This window comes from Bos grunniens, chromosome 15 (genome assembly GCF_055505025.1).
Source record: "Bos grunniens cultivar Pamir isolate PY7600 chromosome 15, Bosgru_T2T1.0, whole genome shotgun sequence".
Taxonomy (NCBI): domain Eukaryota; kingdom Metazoa; phylum Chordata; class Mammalia; order Artiodactyla; family Bovidae; genus Bos; species Bos grunniens.
In genome coordinates this window covers 33,872,268-33,893,695 of record NC_141179.1, presented here as the reverse complement: position 1 = coordinate 33,893,695, position 21,428 = coordinate 33,872,268, and the positions used below count along the sequence as shown (strand labels likewise).

At 44.6% G+C, this 21,428-nt stretch overlaps 1 protein-coding gene across 7 annotated transcripts in view; it reads right to left on the bottom strand.

Moving 5' to 3' along the window:
* UBASH3B (ubiquitin associated and SH3 domain containing B) overlaps positions 1-21,428 on the bottom strand; it is a 154,354-nt gene that overhangs the window by 98,386 nt on the left and 34,540 nt on the right. For 2 of the 7 annotated variants that reach the window (XM_086339687.1, XM_086339688.1), the window contains exon 1: positions 8,598-8,836. The exons of 2 other annotated variants lie outside the window; for them this stretch is intronic. The gene's annotated coding sequence lies outside the window, so the exon portion shown is untranslated. Of the gene's footprint in view, positions 1-8,597; positions 8,899-21,428 lie in introns of those variants that run through there. 3 more of the 7 variants (XM_086339686.1, XM_086339689.1, XM_086339691.1) reach the window with 3 other exon arrangements.

The window sequence follows — 21,428 nt, the reverse complement described above, 5'->3', positions numbered from 1 at the left end:
GTGAGAATTCTCTCTCAATCCCAGACAAGTGAATGAATGAATGAACACAAACAAAAAATGGCTTCAAGCTCCAGTTTTCTGAGACCTTGTGATAATCTCTTCCAAGTCTCTGGGAGAAAAAGCTGGGTGGGGACTCAAATTCCCCATTTGCAAAAGCCGTGGACTAGAGAATCCCACTCAGGATGCCAGCAGTTCGTGGTGACCGCTGAGCACAGGCACGCACCTGGACACATTAACCATCAGCTGCTGAAGTTATTTTCACCATCCTTAACAAGGAATCGAAGCAGCAGGACACACAATGACTCTCTAGTCCTTCCCACACCCACACCTGTTGGCCTTCTCCTTCTGAGTTACTGAAGTTAAAGCTCATGTATCAGGCAGCACACATGGCCAGCTCTACTGGGACTGACCTGTAAGTGATGCATCCCTGCTCATCCCTGACACCTTCACTCCTGAAATCCCATCATTCCCAAATTCTTGTGGAATAGATAGCAGTGTTGCCCTCTGACTGAAGCTTCTCTTCAAGCAGCCTACATTTTAAAGTAAACACCAAGGTCTGGTAGACAAAAAAGCAGACCCCCCACCAGAAAAAAAAACAACTGGCTTAAAACTCAGCATTCAAGAAACTAAGATCATGGCATCCAGTCCCATCACTTCATGGCAAATAGACGGGGAAAAAGTGGAAACAGTGACAGACTTTATTTTTTTGGGCTCCAAAATCAGTGCGGATGGTAACTGCAGCCATGAAATTAAAAGACGCTTGCTCCTTGGAAGGAAAATTATAACAAACCTAGACAGCGTATTAAAAAGCAAAGATATCATTTTGCCAACAAAGTTCTGTATAGTCAAAGCTACATTTTTTCCAGCAGTCATGTATGGATGTGAAAACTGTGGTGCTGGAGAAGACTCTGGAGAGTCCCTTGTACTGCAAGATCAAATCAATCAATCCTAAAGGAACTCAACCCTGAATATTCATTGGAAGGACTGATGCTAATCCTCCAATACTTTGGCCCCCTGATACGAAGACTCAACTCATTAGAAAAGACCCAATGCTGGGAAAGATTGTGGGCAGAAGGAGAAGGGGGCACAAAGGATGAAACGATCGAATGGCATCACCAATTCAACGGACATGAGTTTGAGCAAGCTCCGGGAGATGGTGAAGGACAGGGAAGCCTGGCGTGCTGCAGTCCATGCAGTCACAAAGAGTTGGACACGACTGAGGGACTGAACAACAAGACATAAAGGTACAGATAGGGAAAGAAGGTGAAAAGTTTCAAGGATGTTTCTCCTGTTTAAGTAGGCTGGGTCTGGGGTTGTCATGAGAAGGCTCCCCACATTCAGGAGAGGGGATGGGGAATGACCAAGTGCTAAACATGTGTACCCCAGGCACCATGCTGGATGCGTTACATTTTCCCATTACTCTCTCTTAACAACTACGACAGAAGGATCATTATACATGCTCTGACCAGGAGAAAATCTAAAGTCCAGATGGAGACTGGACATGTTACATGTCTCCTAGAACATGGAGACCAAACTCAGAACATCCAACTTTGAGATGTTCTGATTCCAAAACTCATTGGGCCTTTTGGGACATAAAGCAAATGGTACTATCTATTTGACAATAGATTCTGCTGGATGCATGAACACACAGGTTACTCCAAATCAAACTCAAGTTCAAACGACTTGAGGGAAATTTTCTGGAGAACAGTCATGTGTCTCACATCCGAGGCCCTCCTCCCTCCCACCTGCTCTTCTACAGGATGTTGAGGATAATGAGAACCTTCAAGACCCTGGCTCTCTGTCCCCTTCCTTAACAGAGAGAACATGGAGTCTCCAAAGAGAGACTTGTTAACAGTTGGAACTAGAAACCAGGTGCGCAGATTCCTGGCCCAGTGCCTCTCGACTAGTATTACAATAACGTCAGGAGAAGAGATGGCCAAAGAGGGGATTCATCACAGGATCCATGAATCATGAGGACTATTATAAAGGAGCCTAGCTGCTTATTTCTACTGAGGGAGACAAAGGAGTCTAACAGACGCCAACTGTAACCTGATATTTAGGATACTTCTTCATTCAACAAACACACATTTATCAGGCATTGCGTTTAGCAAGGACAAAAAAAAAAAAAAAAAGACAAAAAGATAAGCTGTCAGGGACCTCCCAGTCTAGTGAGACAGAGGATCAGTCAAATAATTATCTTTCATCATGGTAAGCAGCAATTTCCAGGTGGTTCAGTGGTGAAGAATCCACCTGCCAAAGCAGGAAACAACAGTTTGTTTGATCCACAGGTTGGAAAGATCCCCTGAAGAAGGAAATGGCAATCCACTCTAGTATTCTTGCTTGGAAAAATCCCATGGACAGAGGAGCCTGGAAGGCTACAGTCCACGGGGTCACAAAGAGTCAGGCAAGATGATGATTACGTGGTCGTCAGCAGGACCACGATCATGACTAAGTAAGGGCCAGAACAAAGTATGAACAAGGGGCTTGGGTGGCCCAGAGGAGGAAGGGGCACACCAGCTTTCTTGTCAGGAATTTCACTGAGAAGATAAAATAGGAGGGCATCAAGCAGAGAGGGCACAAGCCAGAAAAGGCTCTGACTTCCCATCAGGGCCAGGAAGAAAGTACAACTGATTCCTGAACAACACGAGTTTGAACTGCATAAGTCCACATATATGCATATTTTTTCAATAGTAAATACTACAGTTATTTGTTGAATCGATGGATTCAAGGAGGATCAATCCCCCTAAACCCCATGCTGGTCAAGAACCAACTGTATGGGAAAAGCCTGCAGAACTGGTTTGTAGAATCTTTTAGCACAATGAGCAGAAAAATCTTATTTGCCTGATGGCTTATAAGAAGATGGGTAGACCAGTTGGTCCCAGATATTTGCATTTTATGGCCCAATGTGTTTTGAAAGCAGGGGCCAGTGGGGTTTGAGTGGACTCATGGAGCTGTTAACCTTTCATTTACGGAGAATCTTATTCTAAAGTCCCCACTACCAATTATCACCATGATTCATAACAGAAAGGAGGTTTTAATTTCAAAAAAAGTAGGAAGGATACAATCTCAGAATAAGAGGCACTTCTACTCAAGGAAGACTAGCTGAAAACTTTCCACCAGTGCTTGCTTACTTATTTCACTTTGGACTAACAACAACATTGATAAGATTTGGGACGAAAGGCAGAGTTGAAGAACATAGCCCATCAGTCCTAAATTTAGGTTTAGACCAGTTTAGATAAAGGCAAACCATTTTCTTCTATCTAGAATGGTAAAGTTTTCTGCTTGGCATACATAAAATAATTTACAGGTATGTGCAGCTGAAATTCCCCATCTTACCATATCTCTTCAGAATATGAACTAAACCGTAAGCTATTAGTTTACTATACCTTTATGACTTCTTGGTATTCCTTCTAGCCAAGATTTTTAGACCTATCCACCTACACAGGTCTTCTGAAATACTTCCACTCCTCTCTAGATTCCAACATTAAGAGAACAACAAGCCTAAAATTCACTGAAGTCCATCCCCCAAAAAGGCCATCCCCCAAACACACACACACACCTCAACCCCAAAACACTCTGATGAGGATCAGTAATTCCCCAAGGGAATCTTGTATCCAGGGTACCAGAGTAAAATGCAAAATGTACACTGTCACTTCATATCCCAAATTGTTGGCAACAAAGCCTCTCCTCTAGATCTTTACGGAAGGAACTTTCCCACAGCTGCCCAGATGTGCAAACAAGACCTCTGGCTGCCTGTGAGTGCTCAGGTTATGGAAGCCACCAAAGGGGTTAGGTTAAGATTGAGAAGAGAGGTCTCAAATTTACCTTTTCAACTCTGCTCAGAAATGGATGGATGGATTCTTCCAAACAACTCACACATTCTCAAGTCCCATGCCTTAGATCTGAATCTGGGAGCAGCATTAAAAACTAGAGCTTTGGCAAATAAGAGAATGTGTTATCTTCTTTCTTTACTATGAACATTTTTTTGATTCCTGAAGAAGAGCCGTTGGGGTGTTAGGTGGCCTGAGGCCTGGACCCGGTCAGGCAGTTTGTGCACCAGTGCCTCAGGGTGACTGGTGGAGACTGACACCACACCTGGGATCACAGGATTCCAGTTGGTCATGTGCTGCCCTCACAGCCGCTGAGGACTGAGCTGGGCCGAGCGCGGGCAGCACAAAGTCTGGTGATAGAGATGGCCGGTGTGGATGGAAAGGTCGGAAAGAATCCACCTCCACTTGCCTGCTCACAAGGCCTCTCCACCTCTCTATTAACAGATCACATGAGGTAGCTGGTGATGGGGATGCCCCCTGGGTTGGGGACATTCGAGGTCATTGGCAAAGAAGCTTCTGGGCCACACAAGCACATCAGGGATGGTAGCTCTTTGGCAAACAGTCTCTCTTCATTAGGACTAGGAAAGCAGCCCTTGCTTCTACAGTTTTTATGAAAAATTACCATGGTGTGTAGAGGAAAGGGGTCACTGGCCCTTAGACAGTGGACTGCGGGCTCTTGGGTTGGTTGGTGGTGGTGGAGAGGATTTTAGGCTGAGCTAGCTGTAGCCTCATAGTCACTTCCCTTTGGGAGTTGTGAGCTTGGTGGGCAACTGGGAGGGCCGCCTGGGTCTCTCTGGGCAGGGCCCAGCTGGAGAGCTGGGATGCGGCCAAATGTGTCATCTTGGCCAGGTTAGCACCTGCCTCCTCCCTCCACTAAAGTAACTAGATTTAGAGTACTAATACAAATTCTTCTTTAACCATAGGTCTTTTCATCTGGGTGGCTTTATTTTCCTTTCTTCTATCCCCTGAAGGTGGCCTGTTTCTACACACTGCCACCTCTAGAAAGTGTGGCCCTTAAATAGAAACCCTGGGATAAAGTTCTCTATTTAAAAAACAATTTAAACAACAGTTTCTGGGGGCATTGGTCCATAATCCTTTTAGGGAAAGTGCCTCCTCTTTCCACCAGCCCTAAAATCGGGCTCTGCTCCACATCTGCTCCAACTGAAGCCTCTTAGGACCCCTGTGCTTGGGGCCCTGTGATGGCTTAGAGGAGTGGGAAGGAGGTTCAAGAGGAAAGGCATATATGTATACATATTACTGATTCACTTTGTTGTATAGCAGAAACCAACACAACATTGGAAAGCAATTATACTCCAAAAAAAAAAAAGAGAGAGACCCCTGTTATCAGGTCCCCGTGGAAACTGTTCTCATTCCCACTGGTCTGTCTGACCTTTCACAAGACAACTGCCCATCAAGGTGAAGAGCAACAGGTGTTTTCAAAGTCAAAACTTCTCCCAGCCACTTTTCAAAGGCAGGCCCTGAGAGGTGGAGAATGCTCTATATTTGGCCAAATTAGACGGTTCAACTGGCAGGTTTCTGGAGGCAGGGATTCAGCCCCAACGTAAAACATCAACCCACTTTGGCTCCTCTGAGTTCACACACAGCTTACAAAAGCACTTGCTGCTGTTGGCAACTCTGCTTTGATCTTTAAGAGTAAGTGTAAGCCACAGGCTCCTTGAGCAAGTCAGGTTAGTGAATCATTCTCAAGGCCAGGAGTTAGCCCGTAGGGGACATTGGCCCCTGAGCCAAAAGATCCTCCTATCTGCCACGACAGGGAAGAACCACCACTTTGAAACCAAAAAGACTCATTCCAAGGATGCCAGGTCCCTAGAGTACACCTCCCAGGGCCCTTGCTGTTGTTCCTCTCTCTTCCACCCTAGAAATTCATGCTTTTCCATCAACCTGAAACCAGTTAACAGGATTCCAAGTCCTCTTTCTCTAACCACCTCAGACAGTCCCTTCCTGTGCTCTGAGAGGCAGGATGCTTGCTCTCACAAATGAGGGGCTCAAATGAACAATAAACAATACTTTATACTCATGCCAAGAACCCTGGAGTCTCACATGGCCCCACTTATTCTCAAGGTCTAAAAGTTTCTATTCAATAACAAAAAAAGCAGCAGATTCACAGAGAGAGAACTAATGGTTAGCAGTTACCAGTAACCACTGGTAACCAGTGGGAGGTACAAACTGTTGGGTGTAAGATAGGCTATAAGGATGTACTGTACAACATGGAGAATATATCCAATATTGTGTAATAACTGTAAATAGAGTGTAGCCTTTTAAAAACATAGTTTAAAAAGTTTCTGTTTAGACATGATTGAAACTTCTTTTTAAAATCAATAAACTGCCCAAGTTTCAAAACTTAGTTCATGACTCTCAATCAGGCAGATTTTCCCATGATTTTTCAAGAAGAATCACTTGCATGATATTTGTTTTGAAAAGTAAAAAGACGTTTCAAAGAAGTATGTGGCATGTCTACAACTAACCCAATTCAACAACCACGTATGAAGAAAAACCGGCCATGAGCCAAGCTCATGGGAATGGAAAGGAAGAGGACATTCCAAAAATGAACCAGACATGCTTCGGTCGTCAGGGAGCACGTGACGTGTCCAAAGGAATGAGTGAATAAATGAACACAAATAACAAATGAATGCAAAATCAGGATTAGTAATAAGCTTGAGAGCAATTCTACTCCTTCATTTAATTGCATTGCTGCTGCTGCTGATAAGTCGCTTCAGTCGTGTCCGACTCTGTGCGACCCCATAGACGGCAGCCCACCAGGCTCCTCTGTCCCTGGGATTCTCCAGGCAAGAACACTGGAGTGGGTTGCCATTTCCTTCTCCAATCCATGGAAGTGAAACATGAAAGTGAAGTCACTCAGTCGTGTCCGACTCTTCGAGACCCCATGGACTGTAGCCTACCAGGCTCCTCCATCCATGGGACTTTCCAGGCAAGACTACTGGAGTGGGTTGCCATTGCCTTCTCCATTTAATTGCATTAATACGGTTCAAAGAGTCAGACAAAAATTTTCCTGAGTTAAAAGCCGATGGTTCTTCCTGCTTCATGTTTTACCAAACCCCATATGCATTTTTGGTTTCTAGAATCTTTAGCAATTCGGGCATCTCTGAAGTCTCCAATCTGATCTTGAATGATGAAGGCAAGGAGTCTTCAGATCCTCTGGGATAAAGTCTTATATATTTTATTTTATGGGATGATATTCTCTGCCCTCCTGTAAGAACTTTCACCACACCTTCAATTTAAACTCTTACATCTCTCTCCATGCGGATATCATTAGTGTTTTGCATGAAATGTTTTCAAAGACTTGAATTCATTTCTAAAGCAAATAATTTTGGTTTTTAGTAACAAACAGGCCATTTCTCCTCATGAGGTGTTTGCCAGTCTCTTTGTGGAGTGTACACTGTAGTGTATGCAAGCCACGTGTGATGACTAAGGGCAAGGCTATTACTGCCCTTGTGTATACTGTAGTCTCCACGGGCATCAAGATTAAAACACAGGAAAGAGTTAAATGGTGGTTCAGGCCTTGTAAGGGAGGAGGCCAACATGTGCCCTAGGAATTCAGAGGAGGGACATGGCTCCCTGTGGGCAACAGTCGTCAGGACAGGTCTTGAGGTGGAGGAGGGACATTTCCAGTGGAAAGTCACAAGGAAAGAACTGGTCCAATTCTCAGCCCTCCATCCCTCCCACTCTGACCACCCTACGTTCCTTATGAGCAGCAAGTGGGCTGGTGGGTAGGTGCTACGGTGTTAGTGTGGACGCAACCCTGTGACTTTGGGGAAACCTTTATGCAACTCAGGGCCTTGAGGTGCATGTCAAAAGGAAGATCTCCTTGTGAAAAGCCCTGCGACGTCGGAAACTGTGAGTATTGCCCAAAAAGCCACCTGAAAAGGCTTCTATCCCATCAGGTCACCAGCAATACTTGCCGCTGCAACGGCCTTGCACTTGTTAATAAGACTTCATTTTATTGTTTCCATGCTCTGTAATTTCTCCCATGGCCTTTTAGATGGAACAGTTAACTTTCCACATTTGCGTTAATTACATGGGGGAGCCTCCAGGCTACACTGCACAATAAAAAGACCAACTAGATCTTTTCCCACCACCATCCTTTTTGTTTCTTTATAATCCAAACACAATGGATCCTGTCCTTAGACCCTCCCGAGAAACAACCAGATTTGTTAATGCCTTCGAACAAAGATGCGAAGAAATTCAACACAGATGGAGCAGAATCACACAGCCATGCAGATTTGTACAGGCCCGCGGGCTGGACAGAATTAATACACTGGGAGCTGGAAATTTTTAATATAAAACAGAAAATATCACCTATGGCACTAAAGTTCCTTTTGTGATGAGACATGACGTTCTGGTTAAAGTGGAGCAAACAATCTCCCAGGGCCTGTCCCCAAGGCACAAAGCTCCTTGTTTGGAGCAGTTTACAGTTTTCCCCAAGGTTAAGCTTCCCCTCACCTGTCAACAATAGGCTTCCAAATCACTTTTCAAACTGCTACCTCAAGATCAGGAGTAAATTACGAGAGCTAACAGGATAAACACACAAAAACTTAAATTGAAAAAATTAAACGCAAAAAAATGTGGTTTATCTTCTAAACTCTAAAGTTTAACAAACAATCCTTAACTTAGAGAAAGATTTAAAAAACAAAAAAGCATCCACCAACTGTTAACTCTGGTCAGGGCCCAAACCAAAGTGGAGACAAAGTTCTCTTGTCCACTCAGCACTGCAGCCCCCACACTTACTTCCAGGTCTTGAGGAGTCAGCTCTCAAACCAAATCTGCAGAAAATCACTTCTGGCTCCCCAGCTAACCACCGAGGACTAACTTCTCACTCACACAGCAGAACTGCTCCAAGAAGCATCATGGCGGGTATAGGGTCTTCCGGCTTCCCAGGCGCATGCGCGCTGGGCCTTCTCTAACAACCTTGCCTGATTCCTAATACCGCACACTTGTTGCCGGGCTGGCCCAGGTGAGTAGAGTTCCTGACAGCCACTCTCCCTCTGGCTCCACCTTCTCCTGTGGGTACCATTATGAGGTCCTTGATTGAATCAAAGAATTAATAATGGTAGGGCTTATTAGACATCATAAAATAGGTCACCTAATGTGTTTCAACTATTATTGAGAGATTTTGGAAAAGAAGAGAGAGCACAGAGAGAACACACAGCTAGGATTCTGCTGGACCAGGATTCAGACCCCCATTCTGTGGCTCCACATGCCACGCACAGAAATCCTTCAAGTTCAGGGGTCATATTATCCCCTCCCTGCAGGATGCTCTAGCTGATACACAGTAAAGAGCAAAGAGTATTGGTTCTGGAGAGAAATCTGAATTATAATCCTGGCTTTTTTTTTTTTTTTTTTGCAGCCGCTCGGCTGCGCCCCGAATCCCGAGGCAGCCCCTGGGCCGCCCGGCCGCCGCCCGCCCAACGCTCCGCACCACAACAGTTCGCTCCCCTCCCCGCCCTCCGCGGGACAGCCTGGGAAACCTTGATGAGAAAACCTCCCTACCCCAGTGCGAATCTCCCAATCTTCTCTGGAAAATGGGAGGAACACCCACCTCCTAGAGTTGTGAGGATTAAATGCAATAACTATGTAGGGCAGGCATCTTACAGTTATTCCTCCCTCCTATGCCCCTGACGCTCTGTCTTCTACAAAGATTTAGGACTAATCCCTATGGCAGGGTTTGCATCCATGATATATTTCTACACACAACTTAAAATGAACATCAGTGACAGCACTGAAGCAAATGGATTTCCAAAGGCGCTGGAGTACAGAGTGTAAGAAACAGAGGATGGAGGCTGTGGGGACACTGGGGTTAGGGGGTAGGGGTGCGGGAAACTGTAGGTTCTGGCCTTTGTAGCGACATAGGGAGCCTCCACACGTGGCACTCAGGATGCCCCAGGGCGCTGTTTCTACTATCCTCGAAGCTGATGCCTATTTATCATTTACCCAGGCTCCTATCTTCTTGCAAGTTAGGGAAAAAGCAAAGAATCAAATGGTATCACTTGTGAACAACTTTTGTTAGAGCCTGGATGATGGGCATGGTGGATTCTCAACAAGGACCAGGAGGTAGACATCAATGGCTGGGGTGAATTGCAACCAAAATTTCTCATGACTACAGAGTCATGGGTGGGGGAAGGGGACATCATCCACAATGCTGACTACTTTTCATCTGATGGAACAGAGGAGAATCCCAACCCTAAGAGATGAGGTCTGCAGGTGTGCTGAGAAGAAGACTGGGATGAGGCTGATGAGACCCAACTCTATTACTGCCATGAGATCACATTCCACTGCTCTGGTTTCCTCATCCATGGAATGTGGTGGTGGGACCAGGCTGGCTTTGGAATCAGAAAACTCAAGGTTCAAATTCAGGCTCCTCTTACTTGTTTGACAACTTTCTTTGTATCCCCAAGCTCCAGTGCTCTCTTCTCTCAGATGGTGATGAGAGACCTTATCTCAAGAAGCTGGTGGGGAATTAAGGGAGGAGAAGGCAATGGCACCCCACTCCAGTACTCTTGCCTGGAAAATCCCATGGACGGAGGAGCCTGGTGGGCTGCAGTCCATGGGGTCGCTAAGAGTCGGACATGACTGAGCGATTTCACTTTCACTTTTCACTTTCATGCATTGGAGAAGGAAATGGCAACCCACTTCAGTGTTCTTGCCTGCAGAACCCCAGGGATGGGGGAGCCTGGTGGGCTACCGTGTATGGGGTTACACAGAGTCGGACACAACTGAAGCGACTTAGCAGCAGCAGCAGCAGGTAGATAAGTATCTCTCTTTTTGCACAGTGACATGTCCATGAAGCTCCCAGCACAGCAGCTGCCTTCTCAGTTAAAACTGGTCTGTTTCCTTAATTCTAGCTCTGAATTGCTGTGAACGTATGAATCCATGGTGCAATGCAATGAGTCAATCCCCTGTGATCTTACATGGCCACCTTGCCCTCCCTAAACCTCAACTATCAAGGCACTGAGGTGCTGTCCACTGCAGCAGCAAATAGATGAACTTGGACAAGAAGGTGGAAACAAACAAGAGGCAGGATAGTGAAGGTAAAAGGACCCAGAACTGGGAGATACTTGGATCCAGGGCTGACTTCTAGCTCCCTCAGTCACTAGCCATGAAACACATGACTTCGGTCAAAATTTTCTTAGTATTTCTGATCTTTAGTTTTCTCATCTGTATTATGGGAATAATTGTATACATGTAAGTGCTTTGTGGACTAGGAAGTACAATTACAACGTTAGTGGTCAGTTAGTTGCCTGCCACAATTCCTGGCGATTGATTTGAAAATGTGTCCAATTTTATGAGTTTGAAAATGTAGTTTACAAACTTATGGTTGCCAGTGGGGAAGAAAGAGGGGAAGAGACAATTAGGGAATTTGGGATCAACATGTACATACTCCTATATTTAAAATGGATAACCAATAAGGTCCTACTATACAGAACATGGAATTCTGTTCACTGTTATGTGGCAGCCTGGATGGGAGGGGAGTTTGCTGGAGAATGGATACAGGTATATACATATGGCTGAGTCCCTCTGCTGTGCATCTGAAACTATCACAATGTTGTTAACTGGCTATACTCCAACACCAAATAAAAAGTTTTAAAGAAAGAAAGAAAGAAAATGTAGTTTAAACGTTTTGAGAGCTACCTAATGACATTAGCCCCCTGGAGAAGGGCATGGCAACCCACTCCAGTATTCTTGCCTGGAGAATCCCATGGACATGGAGCCTGGTGGGCTACAGTCCGAAGAGTCAGACACGACTGAAGTGACTTAGCAATGACCTTAGCAATCAAACAAAACCTCAAACTTGCCCCAAATTCTCATTTCCAAAATCGAATGACTATCAAGTGCATTGTTGATGTAACCCCTCTAAAAATCTGGGCTTGTTTCCCTTAGCCATCAACAGATCCCTCCCATGACCCACTGGAGTCACCAACTACAGGTGGCCTGATATTAGCTTGAAAAACAATGTGATAAACCACCCTCTTATTTTAACAGCTAGCATAGGGCAGGGCAGGAGGAGCCCCCACCTACGCTTGTTCTGAACAGACACGGTGTTGCAACTGATGCGAAAACAAGATAAGGAGAAACGTCTGTCAACAGACTCAGGCCTCCCCCAGAGTAGGACTGCTTTTTGTGTATCCTGCACCGACGGGAAGCCAGAGGCCATGCAGTCACCTGCAAATGCAGCTCTGATGCGGCTGCGGCACTGAACACACCTAAGGAAGGCCAGGCAGTGGCTTGAAGACACGTGCCTCTCACTCGAGCGTGTAGCTATTTTTTAAGATTTATCTTCAGTGACACAGTGCCTTGTAGGAATCATCATTAAGGTTCAAATCCTGCTTAAAGCTACTATATGCAGGATGGATAAACAAGGTCCTCCTGTATAGCACAGGGAACTATTTATTCAATATCCTGTGATAAACCATAATGAAAAAGAATATATATATATATATTCTGCTGTCTAGATATATAATATTATTTTGCTGTACAGTAGAAATTAACACAACATTGCAAATCAACTATACTTCAATAAAATAAAATTTAAAAAAATTCTGTATGCTTAGAACTGAGGAATTTAAAATCATTTAGGGGACTTCCCTGGCAGTCCAGCAGTTAAGACTCTGTGTTTCCAATGCAGGGGGCGGAGGTTTGATCCCTCATTAGGGAACTAAGATCCCACATGCCACAAAGCAGTGACCAAAAAAAAATCATTTGGTCATCAGGCCAGGGGCTGTAAGCTCAATGTGCCTGTTTAGAAACTTCCCAACACTCTATACTATGGGCAGGTCTAAATGATGTATTTGAAAACTCCATTTTAAACCCCCTTTGATATGGCTGAGATGCAGGAACTGATGAACTGATGAATAAGTGCTACCAGGCGTTTCTTTTCCATCTTTCCTGAACATCATCAGACCTCCAGAAAGAGAGGCACAGTGTAAATGAGGGTCCAAACAACACATCCAAAGAGCTAAGAGGATCAAACATGACAAGCATAAATGCTTATGAATAGTGAAAAAAGAACTTTTTTTAAGGAGTAAGAAAGAAACCACAAAAGTCTCTTAGAACTACTGAAACAGTGACAGAATTAGATGCTATCAGCATCCACCATCTCCGGTTGTCATGTCTCTGAGATTAATGAAGCGACACCATAGGATTCCAGGAGACAGTCCCGGGAGGGGTGGAAGTGTCATCACAAGAGTCAAGAGAACTCCCGTTTGCAAGCGGAGACCATGTTTGTAAGCAAGAACATGTTTTCAAGGGGAGACCCAGGTTCATACACTTCTCAGCATGCTGGTACGAGTATGGGAATTCCTGTCCATCCACAGGCTCCTGTCAGATAATGCCAGAGTTTCCAGCTCCTTCCAAGCATCTATGCAAGTTAGTGATGACAGATGTGGATGGAATAGAAGGAATAAATGCCAAGTTTTGGATTTTAAAATCCCAAACTTATTAGTTGTGAATGGCATGCCCCAAGTTAAGCACATGCTAAGTGCCAGGCTCTATGCCAGGTTCTGGGACCTCAAAACCAATATGGCACACTTGGGAATCCCCTGGTGGTCTAATGGTTAGGACTCTGGGCTCTTACTGGCTGATGGTGCAGGTTCGATTCCTGGTCAGGGAACTAAGATGCCACAAGTCACGTGGCCCAACCAAAAAACATCAATATGGCACATGTAATTTTGGCACCCAAGGAACCCCCAGTTCAAATACATCTCTTAGCAGCTCTCCCTCCCTTCCCAATGTTTGCAACAGCTTGCCATCAGCAGTACTTTCATGGCCTCAGCTCTTTCTAGATCAACTGGTTAGTTTTGCTATATCTGCATCTGTACTTTTCTAGATTGGAGGGTTGGTCTCATTTACTTTACCTCAAACACATTTTAGAGAAAATTTGTTATGATGTCTATAAATGGAAAACTAGTCTCACTTGCCATCAGTAGAAAATATCCAATAATTAAAAAAAAAAACACAAAACTATCTTGTTACACATTCTTAGTGTTCTGAAGCTAAGGCCTATAGCTCTCTGTTAAAAAGATAGATTAATAAGTATGAGTTATTAAAAATTAACTAACTGAGCTGAGACCCTCCCCCTGTAATCAGAATCAGAAAAGGATTCATTGATTCTGAAGATCCTTCATTAGTTCTTCAGAATCAGAAAAGTATTCATCGATCACCATCTGACTCACTGTTTCTTGGGGTCACATCTGCATATCACGCAAATCAGACTCCATGGTCCACTAAAAACCCCATCTGTGCTCCCTAGCCCACTTCATGATTGTCCTCTACCCAGAGCCTAGAACATTCCACAGGAATTCAGGAGGCACTCAACACATATTTGTTGAATGAGCTTATGTATGCATATCTTAGCCTCATCATTGTTTATCTCAGACATATCTATAGGCTTACTTCTCCTCAAAGAATCCATGCCCACTCATAAACCTCCATGCCCTTTTCTACTTGTATCCTTTATGGAATATTTTTCCTCCTCCCTCTGCTTTGTTCCAACTCACCTAGTCTCAGATCTTCAAGTCTCAGGTTGTGTCATCTTCCCTGCATGGTTTTCCCTTACACTTCAGGCTGAGACTAACCATGCTTTTTAGTGTGCCCACTACATGAGTACCCTCGTCATCACAATTATCACATCATAATCACTAATTTGCTTGTCTTTCTCTCCCTACCAGTCTCTAAACTCCATGAGGGTTGAAAATGTGCCTTCTATCCCTGATGAATGAAAGTGTTGAATGAAATGTCTCTGGCTACTCTCCCATATGCTCTCGCTGTACCAGACAGACCTTGCCTTCCCCTCTCCTGAGTCTGTGTAGACTGTGTCTTTGCTGGGAATGCCATTGACAGTCTACAAACTCCCTTCCATGTTCCTGCTCTGAGAAGCTTTTCAGGGCCCTTTCCCCAAGCTGGATGTGACAGTCCTTGCTCCCTGTTTCCACAACAACACCGCTCCCCCTCCCACCTCCTACCCATACACTTTCCCGGAGGGTTTATCCCACCCTCAGTACAATTCTTTGTTTCCATGCCACCACAATTCCGTAGACTATAAGCTTCTCGGTTTTGTGTCCCCAAGGTCTAGAGAATGTCTGATGCATAATCAATAAATATTTTCTGATGAAAGGAATTAATGACTAGCAAGAAAACAGCTTTCTCCTCTTATCACCTCTCTCCTCTTATCCATTTTAAAAGATCTGGAGTCATGGTCAGTAAAAGCAAGAAAACATGACATTGGTCGCTGACATTTACAGAGTGCTTACGATCATTACAAGCATTCTCTCATTTAATTATCGCACAACCTCATGATGTAGGGACTTGAATTGATGCCAATTTGCAGGTGAGGAAGCCTGGGCTTAAGGAGATTAAGTCACTTGTCCAAGGTTACATAAGTGGCAGAGCCAAGAAATGGACCCAGGCCTGAAAAGCTCTGATATTTGTAACAAACAGTCCAGCTTGATCTATGACCTTACTTTGTCTGACTTACTGCCCTCCTTTGGGATCAGAAGTCCAGTCCTGGGCAGATGGACCCAGGTCTGCTGTGGGGAGCTTTGACTGTGGCATTTGAGAGCACAATGAAGCCAGCAGACAGGCCCTGCCCAAAGCACAAGGCCTGAACCGTGAGACTGGACAGAATCACCAGTTTCTCACCCATTGGAAGGCAAATCTAGGCAGGCTTTCATTGATTCGAGAGGTGTCTCTTTCTGGATTTCCCTGGTGGTCTAGTGGTTAAGGCTCAGTGCTCCCATTGCAGCAAGGCTTGGGTTGGATCCCTGGCTGGGGAACTAAGATCCTGCATGCTGCATGGCATGGCCAATAATAATAAAAAATGTCAGAGGTATCTCTTTAGTTCGTAAAATAATCTACAGTCTGGCATTTGGGGATTTTCTTGCCAGTGGTGGGGTGACTACTGTCATAACAGATGATGAACTGACTTCTTTGAAAGTTCAATAAAAACTTTTAAAATAAAGATTTTAAACTTGAAATTGACCAAGAAGTGACATGAGAATCCAGCTGCACCCCAGAGAGGGCAAGGGGCTTAGGGCAATGTTTCTAACTGCATTCTCTGCATCAGAGATGGGACCACGGCTGCTCTTTCTTCACTCAAAGTCCTGTGTTGAAAGCATCAGGTTAGAAAGGCCAGCTTCCTCTAGTTCATACCCAAAGAAGTGAGAGAAATGCTGCTTGGCTACACTAGTTTCAATCCAGAAAAGAAAGACTTTCTCCTAAAAAATCAGTTTCAAATATTTGTATGAAATGTTTAGGAGGGAAGAAAAGAAACAAGAGCCACCTCCTAAAGCCCCCTCCTGCTTCTTGATGATGTTAACAGAATCCTCTGCAGGAAAGGTCCAGCACAGGCCTACGGTGAGACGTGCAGCAATGTGCTTTCATTTTCCCAGTGATGAACCCTGCAGGAGAAACGCTCAGTTTGGGGAAGAGAGGCAGACGTATCTGGACAACAAGTTAACCGTGACTTCGAGTGCTGGGTTTCAAATGAAATTTGCTGGAAATAAGCACGGTCCAGGGAGAAAAAATCCTGGAAGAGGGAGGGATCCGGAAGACCTGGGATTTGGTTCTGGCTTGGCCACTTGTTTGTTTTATGACCTTGAACAAATCATTTAAAAGCTCTGGGCCTCAGCCTTTCACAGAAGTAAGGGGATCAGGCCCAACCGTCACTTAAGTTTTCTTTCAACTCTGAAATTCTATGATACTCAGTAATGTGTTATACAGAGTGAGAAGACACATCCGACCTATTCTTAGGGTGTCATGTCCTGGGGCGAATCTGTTTCCAGTAGTAGCAACAATTACACGGAGACTAGAAGACCACCCTCAGCCACTGTTCCTTATCAATTAAGACACAAAGATGCAAAATAAGGGGACAAGGATGAGTTTCAGTGGGAGGGACAAACTTACTTGGCTCTCAATGGCTCTCCTAAGCATATGTTTAAATTTGAGCGGCAGCTGGGTCACTCAATGTTGGCCATTAGAAGCCTAGGTCTTGGAACTTCCTGGCAGTCTAGTGGTTAAGACTTTGCCTTCCAATGTAGGGCACACGGGTTCAATCTCTGGTCAGGGAACGAAGACCCCACATACCGTATGGTCAAAAAAAACATAAAACAGAAATAATATTGTAACAGATTTAAAGAAGACTTTAAAAATGGTCCACATTAAAAAAAAATCTTAAAGATATTCGGGATGCTGGGGACAGCGGGACCCCGTCTGTGGGTCGGTGGCTGCATTAACTGATCAGCTTACTCACTGGCTGAGCTGACGTGCCACCGTGGCTTCCTGTATAACCTTCTTTCCACTGACCTTCAGATAGGCTAACACAGTTAAACCACACAAGCCTCAAAAACCTTGAGAATGTGATTCTACTTTTTGGCAGTTAAGAAAATAATCAGACATAAAGTAAGCCAATGATAAGTTACTGTTTATGAAGAGCTCGCTAAGTGCAGGGCACTGTGCAAAGTACTTTATATATACTATATAATCTTCATGGCAGGGCTTTGAAATGGGTACTGTCAATCCCGTTTTACAAAAGATAAAACCAAGGCTTTACATCTCGCTCTGCTTTTCAGGACCTAGACATTTTTGTGTTAACAATGTTCATCACAACAAAATGACCCAGATTTCCAAAAATAGGGAATTGATTAAATGGTATATTCATCTAATGGGATTCTAGAAATGCATGAGATATCATGTGAGAATAATTAATGACATAGAAAAAAATGGTTTTTGCAGCAAATGACTAATAAACCCAACTGTGTTTAATTTATATATGATTATATATACTATGGTATTTGTTTATTCCTCTTTGTATTTTTCTGTGTTTTCCAAAATTTATACAGTAAGCATATAAATCATTTTTTTAATTGTGGGGCTATGCAAAGGCCCATCACAAATAACCAGAAGCCCATCCCCAGCCTTCTTAGTGTCTGGATTCTAGAGAGGATATTCTAACAAATTCAGTTTCTATACCGCAGACATCTCCCCAATCAGAAGCAAGAGGTCCCCTCAGCTTACTCCTCAGGCATGCGTGTGGGATTGAGCAGAATTTTAAGGCAGATGAATCACTCTTTCTTTAAGGTTGTGGCTCCTGTGATGTCATTTTACCCAGATCACTATGCCCTAAAGTCAGGCAGTGAACCTAAAATGAAACTATCAAATAAAACAAAATCCATGAACGGTCTCTGCTCAGTTATTATTATTATTGTTGTCATTATCTCTAGTAGGAGTAGTTATTTAAATGAGGCACTTGTGTCAGGATAGGGAGAAGAGATAATACAGAGTTGGCTTCAGGACTTGGAGAATTCTCTTAAGTTTAGAGACCGGGGAGTGCCCCGAAAGTGGTGACAGAGAAGTGGCAAGACTCTGAGGAGTGGGAGAAAGAACACGGACTCTGGTTTCAGGGTGACACGGGTTAGAATCCTGATCCCATTTGCTGAGTGACACTGGGCAAATCCTTAACGTTTTCATCTGTGAAACAGGTTTGAAGGGGGCTCTTGAAAGCATAGTAGGAAACATGCAGTTGGTCCTTGGCTCATTATTGACCGGGAAATTTTTACAGAAACTGACACCTGTGGCCAGCAATTTGTCATGTAAGTGATATTGATACATTTCTGGTCAATAATGTTCAGGTAACAAAAGATGTATTAATATGTCTCCGATCAATAATGTGTTCATATATTTCTCCCAGCCTCTCCTCACCCATCCTTACACAACACATCTGTACACAACACATCTGTACTCCATCATCCTCAAGTTCTGAAATCTCCGTACTGCAGAAGAAGAGCAAGAACCTTCCCTTGGAAACCTTGGAGTTGTGAGGGACCATCTTAAATGGAAAGTTTTTGAATCAAAGTGCCATGCCATTTAATCAGTCATAACAGTCACCTGAGACTTAGGCAGGATCCCGAACAGATGGCAACTGCTAAGCTCCAAACACTTGGAGACGCCCTGACCTCATCTATTTGTTAGGTGCTCGCCTCACTGGTGGGATAAAAAAAAAAATAAGAACTTAATTTTACTTAAGGAAAAATAGGGCTCATTCAGAGAGGTTTGACGGATTTGTCTGAGATCAGTCAGCATGTGGGAGTGGAGGCAGGGGAAGAGGGTCGTAAGCGAAGGAGGAAGATGCCTGGACTGGTTATTTCAATGAGGCATTTGTGGCAGGAAAGGGAGAGGAACACAGAATATTCTAGTCTCTACTTTCCCCTCATCATCCACCATCCCCAGCTCTATCTTCTGCCTAAATGGCCTTTCCTTCAAGCCCATGCTCTTTCTCTGTACATTAAAAACTGAGCCTCACTCACCCTGTGTACATCCAGCTTGCAAATGGTTTGTCATTGTTTTCTGAACTTTTAAGAGCCCCTCAGCCCCCTTTCTGGAGAAGGCAATGGCCCCCTACTCCAGTATTCTTGCCTGGAAAATCCCATGGACGGAGGAGCCTGGTAGGCTGCAGTCCATGGGGTCGCTAAGAGTCGGACACGACTGAGCGACTTCACTTTCACTTTTCACTTTCATGCATTGGAGAAGGAAATGGCAACCCACTCCAGTGTTCTTGCCTGGAGAATCCCAGGGACGGGGGAGCCTGGTGGGCTGCCATCTATGGGGTCGCATAGAGTCGGACACAACTGAAGCGACTTAGCAGCAGCAGAAGCAGCAGCCCCCTTTCAACCTCTGTTACACATCTCCCACTGCAGTCATGGCGCCCCTGGTTTCCAGGAAAGGGACCAGTGCTCCAGGCTCTGAGCCCTGAAGTCAGGCAGGGTCCTGCATGTCCTCACAGAGTGGATGCCAGTCTTGCTGCTTCTACCCTAGGTCACGTGTTGGCTGGTTTTCTTACAGTTTCTCATGGGCGTTTACTGTCTTGAATTTGACATGACTCAGCTCACTGGAGAAAAAGTCTGCTTCTCCAGGCTCTCCTTAGCTTTCATCTGGCTGATTTTCCACAGGGCACATAAGCAGCCTGGATCATAGCCACATCAGGCTGAAGCTAGGATGCAGCTTCCCCAGAGGGCTCGCAGACTGGCCTGGGATGAACTCTACTCCTTGTTGGTTTTGTTTTCCATGAGCAGACACAGGAGACAGGCGTGATGGTTTGCAGTGAGCTGCACCAGGGGCACCAGGAAGGCCTGGGGTCAGTGCCTGCTTGCTCCACCCTGGGACCTGGTGCAACTCAGAGGCCCAGTTTCCTCATCGAGAAACAGTAGTAACAGTATCTGTTCCGCCTTCACCTTATCAAGGCTGAGATGAAGCTCAAGGAAGACAATACAAGCAGAAATGTTTTGCAAGCTGCAGTGCACTGTAAGGATGAGGGTGCCATCATTATAATGGGGATGCAATTGGCCATAAGACATTACATGTTCATGAGCCCATTCCTGGAGGAAATGTTCAGAGGGGACTATTTCGAATAAGACGAATAGGGAGTGGACAAAGATGAATACACTAATTCTAGAACATTTATGGAGCACATGCTTTGGCAAACCCCTCTAGACAGTAGGATCAGGGTGATGAAGGAGACGGTCAAGGTCCTTGCTCTCAGGAAGCTGATTTTTTTTTTTAATGGAGGAGAAAGAAAAAGTGGCTTTATTACTTTGCCAGGCAACTTTGGGGCTTCCTTGGTGGCTCTGAAGATAAAGAATCTGCCTGCAATGCAGGAGACCTGGGTTCGAACCCTGGGTCAGAAAGATCCCCTGGAGAAGGGAAAGGGAACTCATTTCAGTATTCTTGCCTGGGAAATCCTATGGACAGAGGAGCCTGGTGGGCTACATACAGTTCATGGAGTTGAAAAGAGGTGGACACAACTGAGCGATTAACAAACACTTTGGACCCCCAGGTGGCTCAGTAGGTAAAGAATCTGCCTGCAATTCAGGAGCCACAAGAGACACCGGTTCTATCTATGGGTCAGGAAGATCCCCTTGAGGAGGAAATGGCAACCTACTCTAGTATTCTTGCTTGGAGAATCCCATGGACAGAGGAGCCTAGTGGGCTACAGTTTATGGGATTGCAGAGTTGGACATGACTGAGCGACTGAGTATAGACAATGGAGGAACATAATAGGCTAGTGCCTCAAGAACTGTGCCCCACTCCCTGGAGAATAGGGAGAGGTTATATAGTCAGGCAAGGGTATGTGATAAAGATAAAGGCAGTAACCAGGAAGCTGCTTTCTATTAGGAGAGTCAGCAGAGAAAAAACAAGCAAACAAACAGAAAATAAGGTCAGTTGTTTTCCCACTGTGGGCACAAGTGGGCTTTTGCCTTCCCCATTTTCCTGTTCTGGGGCTGCAAACTCAGTGTTAATCCAAGAAGACCCAGAATTAATGAAAGAAAAAAGTTACTTTTTCCAACAGGACAAGATTCATAGTTTCAGACCAGGGCCATGTGAAGATAGGTTTGTTCTTTATATTCTTGGCAAACTAACAGCACAAGGAAACATTGATGAGCCAAAGATGTTTAGGAATAAGAGATCTGGATAAATGACCTTTCAGTTATAAGTTCAAGCCTTGGGAATCCTTGTCTAAGCCTTAAAAAAAGGAATACAAGCCTGTATCACTTTGCGTTCCTTTCCAGTTTT